Source organism: Carya illinoinensis, chromosome 5 (assembly GCF_018687715.1).
Source record: "Carya illinoinensis cultivar Pawnee chromosome 5, C.illinoinensisPawnee_v1, whole genome shotgun sequence".
NCBI classification, from domain to species: domain Eukaryota; kingdom Viridiplantae; phylum Streptophyta; class Magnoliopsida; order Fagales; family Juglandaceae; genus Carya; species Carya illinoinensis.
In genome coordinates, this window is record NC_056756.1 from 37951142 (window position 1) to 37964205 (window position 13064).

General features: G+C 31.3%; 1 pseudogene; it reads left to right on the forward strand.

Moving 5' to 3' along the window:
• Positions 1 to 5698: 5698 nt before the first annotated feature.
• On the forward strand, positions 5699 to 7195 carry LOC122308888 (annotated as a pseudogene).
• Positions 7196 to 13064: the final 5869 nt, after the last annotated feature.

The following is a 13064-nucleotide window of genomic DNA, read 5'->3' on the forward strand; positions in this document are numbered from 1 at the left end:
ATGGACTGCACATACACTGAATCACAAGCTGCAAACACAGAATTATAGAAACTCTCTCAAGACCATCGTCCAAGACCATCCCATCTCTGAGACCATCTCTACCAAGACCTTTGAAACCCCTCGAAGCCGAATCTGCAGTGGTCCAAACCCGCAATAATTTGCAATGAAAGCTCAAATTTGTAATGCCCAAATTCACAGTAAAAACCGAAGAGATCATTACATTGAAAAACCCATTAACCAAATAAAATAAAATAAAATAAAATCGCACAAAAAATTGTGTTGCCAAGATTTTTGAATCATTGTAATTTATCGATAACAACATTTGCAAATAAGCTTGATTTCTTGCATGGGATTCGAAATAGCATCGCTACTTCCCAAACACAACATATAAAAATATCCAGATCTTGAGATAAATGCCCAGATCTCCTTCAATCAAATGCTCGCAGATAAAACTAGAAACAACGTACAAAAATTTCCAAACATAACGTACATTTTTCTATGCCATTTTTATACATTATGTCAAAAATGCCTTGTGATACTACTTGTCTCCTTCCGTCAAATGCCCAAATCTTAACTTGCAAGGAAATGAATAAAAAAAAAAAAAACACATTTCCTTACACACATTTGCAATAGAAAGTCCATGACAATAAGGGTAGCAATATGTTACATGACCTGTTAACTCAACACGAACACGACATGATAATAGTGGATTATGGTTTAGTCTTAACGGGTTGACCCGTTCATATATGATTGCTTAATGGGTTGATAACGAGTCAATCCATTTTGATTCATTATGACACATTAAAAAAGTTAAAATTACAATTATATCCTTATATCTAAAAGTCCATTAAAACCATTATGGCTGTGCATATCACTCGTATGCCCGATGAGCCCATTTTAAAAAGCCCGACCCGACCCGAATTTTAGCGGTTACTATATAATCGGGTCTCCAACCTGTCTAGTTAGCGGGTTTTCATTTCCATTTCAACCCATCCGTATATAACCACTTAGTTTACTTCTGCAAAGTCTCCCATACTCTCTGATGGCCATGAGAAAAACTATTCTCTCCTCTTTGTTCGTGATGATTTGGATCGCCCTCAGCTTCTCGCTCACCATGATTCACATGGCCTTCTGCTCCTCTCCGTCTCCTACCTCCTTATCTACGTCTTCAAGGTCGTGGAGGAGCCCGTCTCCATGACCCAAGATCTCTACATTAGGTTTGTCATCCCCATCGCCACCCTCTACTCTCTGTCCCCCTGGTTCTCCAGTCTCTTTCATCCAGATGCTCAAGGTTGTCACCCGTCTCGGTCTACTCCATCAGCCTTGTCTTCAAAAAGGACACTTTCAACTTTCAAGTCTGACCACAACAACAGAATTGCTTGATGTCGATTGAGACAATGGGGCGGGATGGAGAGGACGAGAAGGTGATGTTGGTGAGGCACGATAAGTTAGGGAACTGAGATCCCAAGAAGAAGAAGAACAAATTGACGTGCCCCATAAGGCGTTGCAAAGAGATTGACGTTTTCGAATACACCCGTGTGGGTTTTATCTCCATATTTGAATGCAATCTATTGTGATTTTGTTAATTGGCTCGTGAGAAAACGAAGGAAAAAATGAATCCTAGTGTTTAGTGAAGAAAAATGAAATGGGTTTCCGTTGTGGAGCATTGGTCTGTTTGGTCTATTGGGATTTTAGTTGTTTGACTCACGAGAAAATGGAAGAAAATGAATTCGAGTAAAGAAAAAGAAATGGGTTCTGGCGGGGTCGGGTCATGCGGATTCGACCCGATTTTATTTTAATCGAGTCGGATGGATCTACTTGGATTCTAAAATTGAACTGTTTCGGGTTGAATCGGGCCCAAACCCGGTTGTAATAGATCGGATTGCAGGCCTAGATGAAACCTTGGGTGCGATGTATTTTAAAAGAGTACATATTTTTGTCTACCCAAACTTATTGTGATTGGATATTATATTAAATATAAGATAAAAATTAGTATTTCTCAAACTGAGTTTTTTTAAGGCCTTCAAATCATTACCTTTGGTTTTGTAATGCATCGCAAATCCCTCGGTAACTATAAGAGCATTCACATCCATTCACATTTGGATGAATAAATTTTAGATAAAAATCATCTTTTTTTAAAGTTTTTTAAAAAAATTTAACTCTGTTTTCAAAACCTCTATATCATTTTTTATTCTTTTTCTATTCTATTAAAATAATTTTCTTTTATTACTTTGTATACCCATTTATTTGTACATTTTTAACTAGTCATTTTTTTTTTTCTTTCAGGGAAAGAGCGGAAGAAAATTTCTTAATTGTAACAATATTAACAATATTTCAAGTAGCACTCATTTTCTCCTATTTTTCCTACTTGCTATTTTTTTTTTTTTTTAAAGAACACCCACCATGACGTCTACAATTGAAAACAAGAATAATGCTATAGTATTTCGAGTTTTACACATATTTTGAAGTTGGAACAATAATTTTAAGAGATTCAAGTCTAAAATATTAAGAGCTTTAAAAAAATATTCAAATGTCTCTTCAAAGTTTGAACCATCCATCCCTGAAAATATTATTAAAAATATGTTTAATATATATCTTATATAATTAAACTAAAAATCTCAGGTTTTTTCAAAAAGAATAAACTAATTAATATATACATTATCACTTCGAAAATGATACATTCCAAGTATGCGAATTGCTCATATCATAACTGTGCTTTTTTCTTTTTTAAAGTCATGTTACGTGGCTCTTCTTATTATACCATTATTTCTAATAATTGTACGCTGTTTACTTTTTCCGACGTGGACCTCCTTCAAAAGCACTAAAGATTTTTTCTCTTTTACATGGGTTATTTTATTAAGAAAATAAATAAATAAACTTTTTGCCACTCTCTCTTTATATTTGTTTGAGTCGTGGTTCTAGCACGACATTAATCCTAGCACCTCATAAAATCAGATAAAACCAAGATTGATGCAAAAATCCGATACATGGGGGCATTGTTGCATCGTTACTTACCTTCGATCAGAGACCACCAAACCTTGCAGAGAAATATTCCACAATCCAACCAGTAAAGAGAGCGATTGAGAGAGACATCAAGTCTTGCAAAGCGAGCGAGAGGCACAGATAGGGCTGAGCACCGACTTTTCAAAGTTGGTATTGTCGTCCTCCAACTCCGACTCCGACTTGTCGGAGCGGAGTTGGAGTTAGGCTTTTTTATTGAACTTTTTTTCTTGATCTATTTGACATTTTAATTTTACAATTTTGGACTCTAAATAGATTTGGGCTTCCATATTAATTTTTTTTAAATATAATTTCTAATTTCTAATTTATTTAACCAAATTTGTAAAAAGAAATCATTCCCACAAGAATCCTTCATCCTTAGATCCTTAGAACTTGATACACACATTAAAATCTTGGACACTGTAAAATAAAACAAAATTCAAACTTGCAACAAGAAATTCTCCAACTATGATACACATTAAAAATACATAAACCAAATTACAAATTAAAATCATTTATACAAAATTACAAATTAAAAATACATAACCAAAATTACAAACTAATTATTCATCATCATCTATCCTCCCAAATTATCCAACCAACTCATGGCTCATCATCCATCAAGTTCTAATTCCATCAACAAGTTACAACTTACAACAAAAGAACCAATACAAATTACAACGAATTTTATTCCAACTTGTGCCTGAAGAAAAAAGAACAAAATTAGTATTACATGTCATAAGTTATTATAGAATCATATATTGATTACTATAGTCTATACATTACTACTACATGATATATTAGGTACATTAGTGTTACATGTTATTATAGTAAAAGTGTATTATTTTAGGTACATTTGTTCATACTAGTGTTTAACTCACCATATAAGTTATAGTGATATAAAATATATATGATTAATGTATAAAGAATATAGATGTTTTTATAATAATAATTAACTCATGCTAGTATATATATTATTGAGTTTAACTAACTATATAAGATATAGTTATATAAAATCTACATAATCAATACTTTAGTTATTATACATTAGTATTACATGTTATTATAAATTTATTATTTATATATTGGTGTTTATCCATTGGTGTTACATGTTATTATGCATTTTAGTATTTATATATTATTATTACATGTTATTATATTTATATGATTAATATATAGAAAAATACATATATTTTTATTAAATATGTACAATATCAGAGTAAAGTCGAAGCGGAGTCTGAATCGGAGTCGGAGTCGGAGTCAGAGCATCGGAGTCGAAGTCGGAGCGGATCGGAGTTGGTTAACCTCCACCTCCGACTCCGATTCCGACTTGTCAGAGTCGGAGCGGAGCTAGAGCGGAGTCGGGGTCGGAATCGGAGTCCGATTTTCAAATTTCTACTCAACCTTAGGTACAGAGATACAAAGAGAGAGATAGAGAGTGAGCTGAGAGAGAGGAGACATAGAGAGATAGAGCTCAGCTATGAGACCAACTAAAAAGTGAAAGCAAAGAATTAAGGGAAGGCGTTGAGAGAGAGAGAGAATTAATATATGTGTAAAAATGAATTTGGATAAAACTTCGGTTATACGTATGGGTATTGGTTAATTACCTGAATTGAACAATCAAATTTAGAAAACGGGTCAAAATTTTCAAAAATCGAAAATTATTGAAACAGTTTGGGTATTTCAAATAGGGTCGAAAATTGGATCCGGTTGGGCACACGACTTTTTTGTTAAGGTTATCTATTTATAGATGAATGGTAGTTTGGTGATGCTAATCCTTTCTTCTGCTTTCGTGCACGGGTGAACAGACATCAGTGTATGAACAGCTTCAGTTGCTAAAGCAATTGAATTGAGGAAGGGCACAAAATCTAAGAGGAAAAAAATAAACTATGATAGAGACAATGAGATCAGTATCTTCTATTCACTAATTTTATCTTAAGAATTCTAGATAGCCCTTGTGAGAGACCATGTCCACGAGGCATGTTGGCCACTCCTCATCCCTTGTCGAAATGAATGGCCACTTGTCCTTTTCGAAACAGAGTGATTGATCCAAACCCAATACCTAGGACGCTTTGAGTTGGTTTTAACCATGTCCCCAAATGAGCGGGTTGCAAATGGTGAATTATTGTCCTTTTCGACACTGTTATTCTCCATAATATGAACTATGATTGCCCCCAAAGAGATCTAGAAAGGGTGTAGGCGTGGTAGCCTTTCTTCTTTTTGGCTAAAGGTGGATGCCATTCACTAGGAGATTGTGGGCAATAACGATTAAAATTCGGAGTTACTGCAGGATTAATAGCTTTATGATTTCTTTCTATGATATATGCCCTCTCAATAGTCAATTGTTCCACTCTTTTGTCACATACACACTGTTTAAAACTACTATAACATGATCATATAAAATTTTTGTTTTTGGTTCAACCCAATTAAAATTGTGTAAAGATTAGAAATGGTTCATGGATTTGAGCCCTAAAAAACTATGGTCTCTAGATTTTAATAAAAAATAGTAATTTCTATATTAAGATTTTGAGTGGTAGTTACTGGAATAAAATAAAAAAAAAAAAAAAAAAAAAAAAAAAAAAAAAAAAAAAAAGATTTTTAGTGGTAGCTGATAAAGAATTTAGATATTAAAAAAGGGAAAATAAAAAAAAATCTAAAAATTCAGAAAAATATGCAAGTTTTTTGGCTTTCGCTGTTTTTCAGTTTTTAATTTTAATTTTTGGTTTCAAGTGGAAACCCCTTGCAAACCCACATACTAATAGAGTCGGAGACTATAAACTGAAAGATAATTCGGAATATGTCATCGTTCTTGTACATGGAGTCCCTAGTGCTTAAACTCCACGAGATCTTCGTTGTAGTTCGGCAACTTCAAGCTCAAGTCCGGCATTTCCTCCCCCGTGTACATCGACCTCCGCCTCATCGTCTCCTACTCAATCCTCCAGTCCCAAATCTACCAAACCTTCATCTCCTCCCTCCCTCCCTCCACTAGCTACGATGTTGTTTGCGGCATCCCCTACACTACCCTCCCCATCACCACCGGCTTCTCAGTCTCCCGCCGTGTTCCCATGCTCATGCGCCGCAAGGAGGTCAAGGACTACGGCACCGCCAAGTCCATCAAGGGCGTCTTCGCTAAGGACTAAACCTGCCTCATCATCGAGGAACTTGTCACCAGCGGCACCTCCGTGCTCCAAACCGTCGAGTCCTTATGCGCTGCTGGGCTGAAAGTCCAAGATGCCGTTGTTTTGATCGATCGGGAGCAGGGCGGGAGGGAGAATCTGGTGGATAAGGCATTAAGAGCTCGTTGGCTTTGTCAAATTTATATTCAAAATTTAGCTAATATTATAGTTTTTTACATTTATCTATTCTATTTAAATTCAATTTCTATATTAAATTATCCATTCACTTTCTATATAATAATAAAATATAATTAATTTAATAATTTTTTTATTTTATTTATTTTTATCACATTTTGTAGTTGTATCAATTAAATGTTAATAATGATTATATTCTAATAAATTAGTATTAAAAATCATATTTTCAAATGTCATTTAATATTAATAACAAAAAATATTTAATTAAACTCATCTAAAATTCTATCTAAATTTCTTAATTACTAATCAAATAGTATTTTTGTTTGGAGTGAGAAACTAGTATTTTAATGTTTGCTTAGAGTGAGAAATTAGCATTTTAATATTTGATGAACTAACCGTGGTCTTTTATCTTTGATCAAGTACTATAACTGAAATTCAAATTATTTTAGATATGCCAAACCTAGTGTGGGGTCTTTTTTGCACAAATTATCTAAATTTTGACCGTGTTTCTCATTTGATCAAGCCAATGAGAATGCTCTAAGTTCTACGCAATGATTAAACTGATGGAGATTGTGAGAATCATGGAGAGAGTGGTCCTGAAGTTCTTGGAGGAGAATAAGATAGTCGTGGTGCTGAAGTCGGTTACTATTAGGGATTTGGGATTTGGAGAGAGGGACAAGCTAGCCAAGAATCCTACGGGGAAGAGGCTATTTGAATTGATGGTGGAGAAGGAGAGCAATCTTTGTCTGGCTGCTGATGTTGGGACCGCCAAGGAGTTGTTGGACTTGCCGAGAAGGTATGGAAAAAATGAAATGACAGGACTATCGTGCTGCCTAGGTCTTACCACTGGGTGGCGATTATTTTTTTTTCAATTTTTTTTTCACATTTTTAATATATTTAAATATTTTTTTAAAAAAATACACCAATACACTTAAAATCACTTTTTTAATCATTAAATAAAAAAAGAAAAAAAATTTATCAAGCAGTACTGTCCGGGTGCCTTAGTAGTATTATGAAAAAATGAAATTATGAAAGCCCTTGTATTAGTTTGTCTCCAAAATCTTAAAACAATTTCTAGAAAAAAGAGAAAAATCTCTAGTTTCTGTACAAACAAAAGTGGTTCAGTAGAAGGTACTAGGGAATTTTTTTTGTGGTACAGTGGAGATGATGTATCTTCTTCTACACACGTGGGTTGCTGGGCAGTCTTGGTTACAATCCTTAGAAAGGTGGGTTTGGCCTGAAATACTGGCCCTATGTCATTATTGTTAGGTTTATGCAGTCGATGAGATATTATTGTTCTGCACTGATCTTTCTTATTTATTTGTTTAATTATTTAGGCTTTTTAAATGTGCCACTCTTTTGAATTTTGAATTTATTTCGATCTTTTAGACTGGGGTTAAGCCTCAAACTTGACTGCAGGGTTGCACATGAGGTATTTGCAATAAGGTCAATTTTAAGTTAATGCAGGTTGGCCCAGAGATATGCATGTTAAAAACCCACGTGGAGATTTTGCCCGACTTCACCCCTAAATTTGGTCCTAAACTTCGTTCGGTATGACTTGCCTATTTTTTTTGTTTGCCGCCACAACAAAATTCTTTTTTATTACATACATATATATATACTAGTAACGGGGGAACGTCCCGAGTGTAGAAAATATATATGTTAATTATATATATATATGCATGAAATGAAAGTTCAAAAAAAAAAAAAAAAAGCATTATGTGTTAAATAATTCGTCCCACGTGCACGTTGAAATCTCTTTGATGATACTAAAGACCAAGAATCCATTTGGTACTTCGTCTTATAAGATTTGTTGGTAAATTATATGGTATACTTTACTAACCGTGCTCCATTCATTTCACTTTGCTCAATTCTCACAAAAATCAGTATTAATTCACAAGTTTAGGGTCTCATGCATTCATTTTTTCTTTCTAAAAAGTAAGCAATGACTGATCCTAAATATATTATTATTGTTTTACCCCACCCACCACCAACTCACCAAGTCCACAAAGATTTAAAAAAAAAAAAAAAAAAAACCCTCCTCTACTTGGTAATACCCCATTGATATATATATATATATATATATATATGCATTATAAGACTGTTAAAAAAAAAAAAAAAAAACAGCATTATGTATCAAATATTGGTCCACTCGTCCCGCGTGCACGTTGAAATCCCTCTGATGATACCAAAGACCAAGAACCCGCTTGGTACTTCATTTTACAAGATTTGTTGATAAATTATATGGTATACTCTACTTTCCGTACTTTATTTATTTCTCTTTGTTCTATTCTAACAAAAATCAGTGTTAATTTATAGGTCTAGCGGCTCTTACATTCCTTTTTTCTTTTCAAAAAGTAAATAAAGACTGCTCTTAAATATATTATTATTGTTTTATCCTACCAACCCACCAAGTCCACAAAGATAAAGATAAAGATTACCCCACCAACCCACCAAGTCTACAAAGATAAAAATACCCCATTGGCCTTATATATATATAGATCCATTATAAGAAAGTTAAAAAAAAAAAAATCATTATGTATCAAATACTAGTCCACTCATCCCGCGTGTACGTTAAAATCCCTCTGATAATACCGAAGACCAAGAATCCGCTTGGTACTTCTTCTTACAAGATTTGTTGATAAATTATGTGGTATACTCTACTTCTCGGGTCTCATTCATGTCTTTTTGTTCGATTCTTATAAAAATCAGTACTAATTCACAGGTCTAGGGTCTCCTACATTCCTTTTTTCTTTCTAAAAAGTAAGTAAAGACTGTTCCTAAATATATTATTATTATTTTACCCTATCAACCACCAACCCACCAAGTCCACAAAGATTAAAAAAAACCTCTACTTGGCAATACCCCATTGTCCATTATTTTATTAAATTATTTCTCTGTCATTTTTTGTTAATGTTGAATGATGCTCCTTGAAGAAGAATTACTGCCTGGCATTTTGCTTCAAATCTAGAGAACAGGCTACTGGAGAAAGAAATAAAGAGAGAAAAATGAGAGAGAGGAGAGAAATGATAGACTTTTGCACTGATGCAATTAATGAGAAGGAAAAAGAATGAGAGAAATGATAGACTTTTGCACTGATGCAATTAATGAGAAGGAAAAAGAAAGAGGGAGAACTTACTAGTTTTGTTTCACACGGATGGTTGCACCAAAAAGTTGATACTGTAACAACTCCATAAACACTTATTATAATAGAGAGATACTAGTGCTGATATCCAACGTAGGGGGAGCTGGAGATATCTCTAATGTTTGGATCAAAGGATCTAAAACCAACAAATGGGAAACCATGTCGAGAAACTGGGGCGTCAATTGGCAGAGCCTGAGTTATCTTAATGGTCAGAGCTTGTCGTTTAGAGTCCAAACCAGCAATGGACAAACTCGCACAGCTCTCAACGTGGTGCCTTCCAATTGGAAGTTTGGGCAGTCCTTCACAAGCAACGTTCAATTCTAGATGATTGGTACAAAAGCATATACATATACAGTGCTCCGTTTTCAATATATACCATTTGCTGAGAAAATAATGTAATAATAAAATAATATACATGCCAAAATAAAGTAGTATACACGTCATAATAATATATATGCTAAAATAAAATTATTTTCATTTGGTTATATTTTCGTATATTTTAATTAAATAATTATTTTATTTAATATAATTAGTGGATCTGTTGTTTTAATTTTAACATATTTTTTATTATATTATTTTATAATTTATAATTTATTTTTTATTTTTTATTTGAAAGTTTTAAAAAATTATAATGATTAATAGAAAAATATTTATGCTTATATTTAAATTATATTTTATAAAAAAATAAAATGAGATAAAGTAAAAATTATTTCTAAAACATCTCAGTCTATACTCCTCAAATGTAGGCGAGAGTAACGTTAGTATTACCATTTATAAAAATTAGAAACGCCATTGTAAAAAGTAAATATAAAAGAGAAAATTTTTATATTTATATAATTTTAGAAAATTTTTAAATGTGTTTTATAATAACAAAAATTTATTATTTCACATATCATATTTATTAATTTTTCAAATTCAATAAATCATTTTAAGTAAAATTATTTATAAAAATTTAATAAAACATCTTAATTTATACTATTTGACTACGATTTATAAAATATTTTATTGACATTCAACAAATTTTCTGCCACCCTGACTTGCAAAAGATTAGAAGACGGGCTCTCCCATTAAATCAAATAATTATTGGTTAAAAGAAACTGATTTTAATTATTTTTTAAACAATATTAATACTGTATCTTCTATATATAAAAAGTGGCTATGTAACATATTTTTATTGTTTTAATAGAAATTTGTTATTTTACTGTTAATTTGACTGCTTCCGTTAAAAGTTAACTCCGTTTATTGAATTCATTTATTATCTTATTATTAGCAACATGTCCATCGGTTGGTCGAAGAGCAAAAAAGGAGGATGTGTTTATAAGCTTTTCAACCGTTTCGTCTCTCGCACTGCCTGTAAGACACTCTTCAATACCTGTGTGAATGGATGGCTTGGATGCAATATTTCAATACTTTTTCAGCAGAGTAATGATGCACGTGTATATTTTTAAGCAATATTTTTATATTGAAGATATTTTTGTAAAATGATATTAATTTTATAAATTATTTTATAAAAATAATTTTTATTTAAAGCAAGTTAAATTGTATACTATTATCCCATTTATCTGGTATAAGTTGATCAAATGTTTTTCATTAATTATCAAATTATTTTTTATTGTTTAAAACAATAAATTTATGAATAAAAAGTAGAATATAAAGAAACAAGTACCTTATGTTTCTTTATATTAAATGAATACTTGCTTAAAAAAATAAAAATAAAAAGAATACAAAGTGAGCCATGTGGGCTAACGTCGTTGTACAAGAAAAAGAACCTATAAATATCCTTAAGCATCTTTAGGTTATAGTAAAAATATTTTATCTCATAATTACAACTTTATCAAATTTTTACATAAAATATAATAAATAATTTAATTTTTTCAAATTCTAAAATAATAATAATATTAAAAAAATAATATTTTAACAATATTTTATTTAACTTTCAATTTTTATTTCAACTCATTTAATCTTAACTCACTATTCAAATAGCACCTAAAGGATGTTTGGAAACATATCTTATCTAATCTCATATCATCTCATTTTCTTTCCAGACATCATTCAAACACATATGCTTTCAAACAAATCATTAAAAATTTGGAAATGAATTTAGGCAGATTTAGTAAACGGAGTTAACTTTAACGGGAACATTGAAACTAACGGTAAAACAACAAACTTCTGTTAAAACAACAAAAATATGTTTCATAGCCACTTTTTATATATAAGCATTAGGGAACAATTTGTTCTCATATGAGATAGGTTCATTCTGTTTACAAATTACTTAGTTTATCTTGGATTACTATTTCAGAGGAAAATGTTTTCATTCAACGAAAAGTTTAGGATTGATTTCATAAACATTGGTTGGTTTCGTTGATGTATTATTATAGCTATGACAGAAAGAAAATCATAATGTTGCGTTTGGTTCTCTAGAAGCTAAACTTAAAAAATTTGAAATTCTCAGGTTTATGATTTGTTGGGTTTTTCTTTTAATCAATAGTTATATTATAGTTTATTCATATTTTGTTATCTTCTTACTTTATACGTTGAATATATGAAAGATTAATCTGCTATTCAATATTTATTTGTAGGAATATTGACCATATGTTAAAAGCGTTGCGGTAAAATTATAAAAAAAAAAATTGGAAGATTCAAGTTTATGTAGATCTAGAGAAACTGAAAGAGAAAAAATATAGGCATTTTAATGTCCTCTCTATTGAAGCAGTGCAAGATGAGGAAAATGTTGGATTGTCATCATAGAATTAAAATTATTTCAAACAACTTTCATAAAACTATGGGCAATGTTTATTTATAGGACCATACTATAGATTCTATTAATGTTTTTCTTTTATAATATATCACAACGTGTAATTATTTATTAATTATATAAACATTATATCGTTAGTTATTTAATTAACTAAAAATATTACATCTTTATTAATAAAAAATTAATTCTTAACAAAAAAAATTAAATATAAATTAAGCAAACATGCATTGCACGTTACTTTTACCTAGTCTGTATAAATGTCTGTATAATTAATATGACTTTTGTTATTAAATTATAAAAAAAGTGTAGATGCCCATGCCACGCTGATTATGAGTTCAGAGACGAATAGTCTTCCAATTAGGGGTGAAAACGGTCTGGTTCGGTCGGGTTTGGTCCGGTCCGATTCAGTCCATCATTTTTTCGGTCTATCATTTTTTTCAGACCGAACCGGAGCAAATATCTAGTCGGTCCGTTCGGTCCGGTCTCATTCGGTCGGTCCATTCGGTCCGATCCAATTATTCTTTTTTATTCTTTTTTTTTTCTAAATAAATCAATTAAACATTTTATTTAAATTACTAAATTAAAATTAAGTAAATTATTAATATAGATTATGTAACTAACTCATTAAAAAGAAATTTTATATGGTCAATGATACATATTATAAATTATATATACATACATAATACATATTCTAAATTCTAAATTATATTTATATATAAATTATAATATATATATACATATATACATAACGGAAAATTGGTATTAGGTTAGTTAATTTATAATTTACCAATTGTTTTATATTTACTTACAATTTAGGTATTTTACAAAACGTTTATTTAATAACTTTAATTAA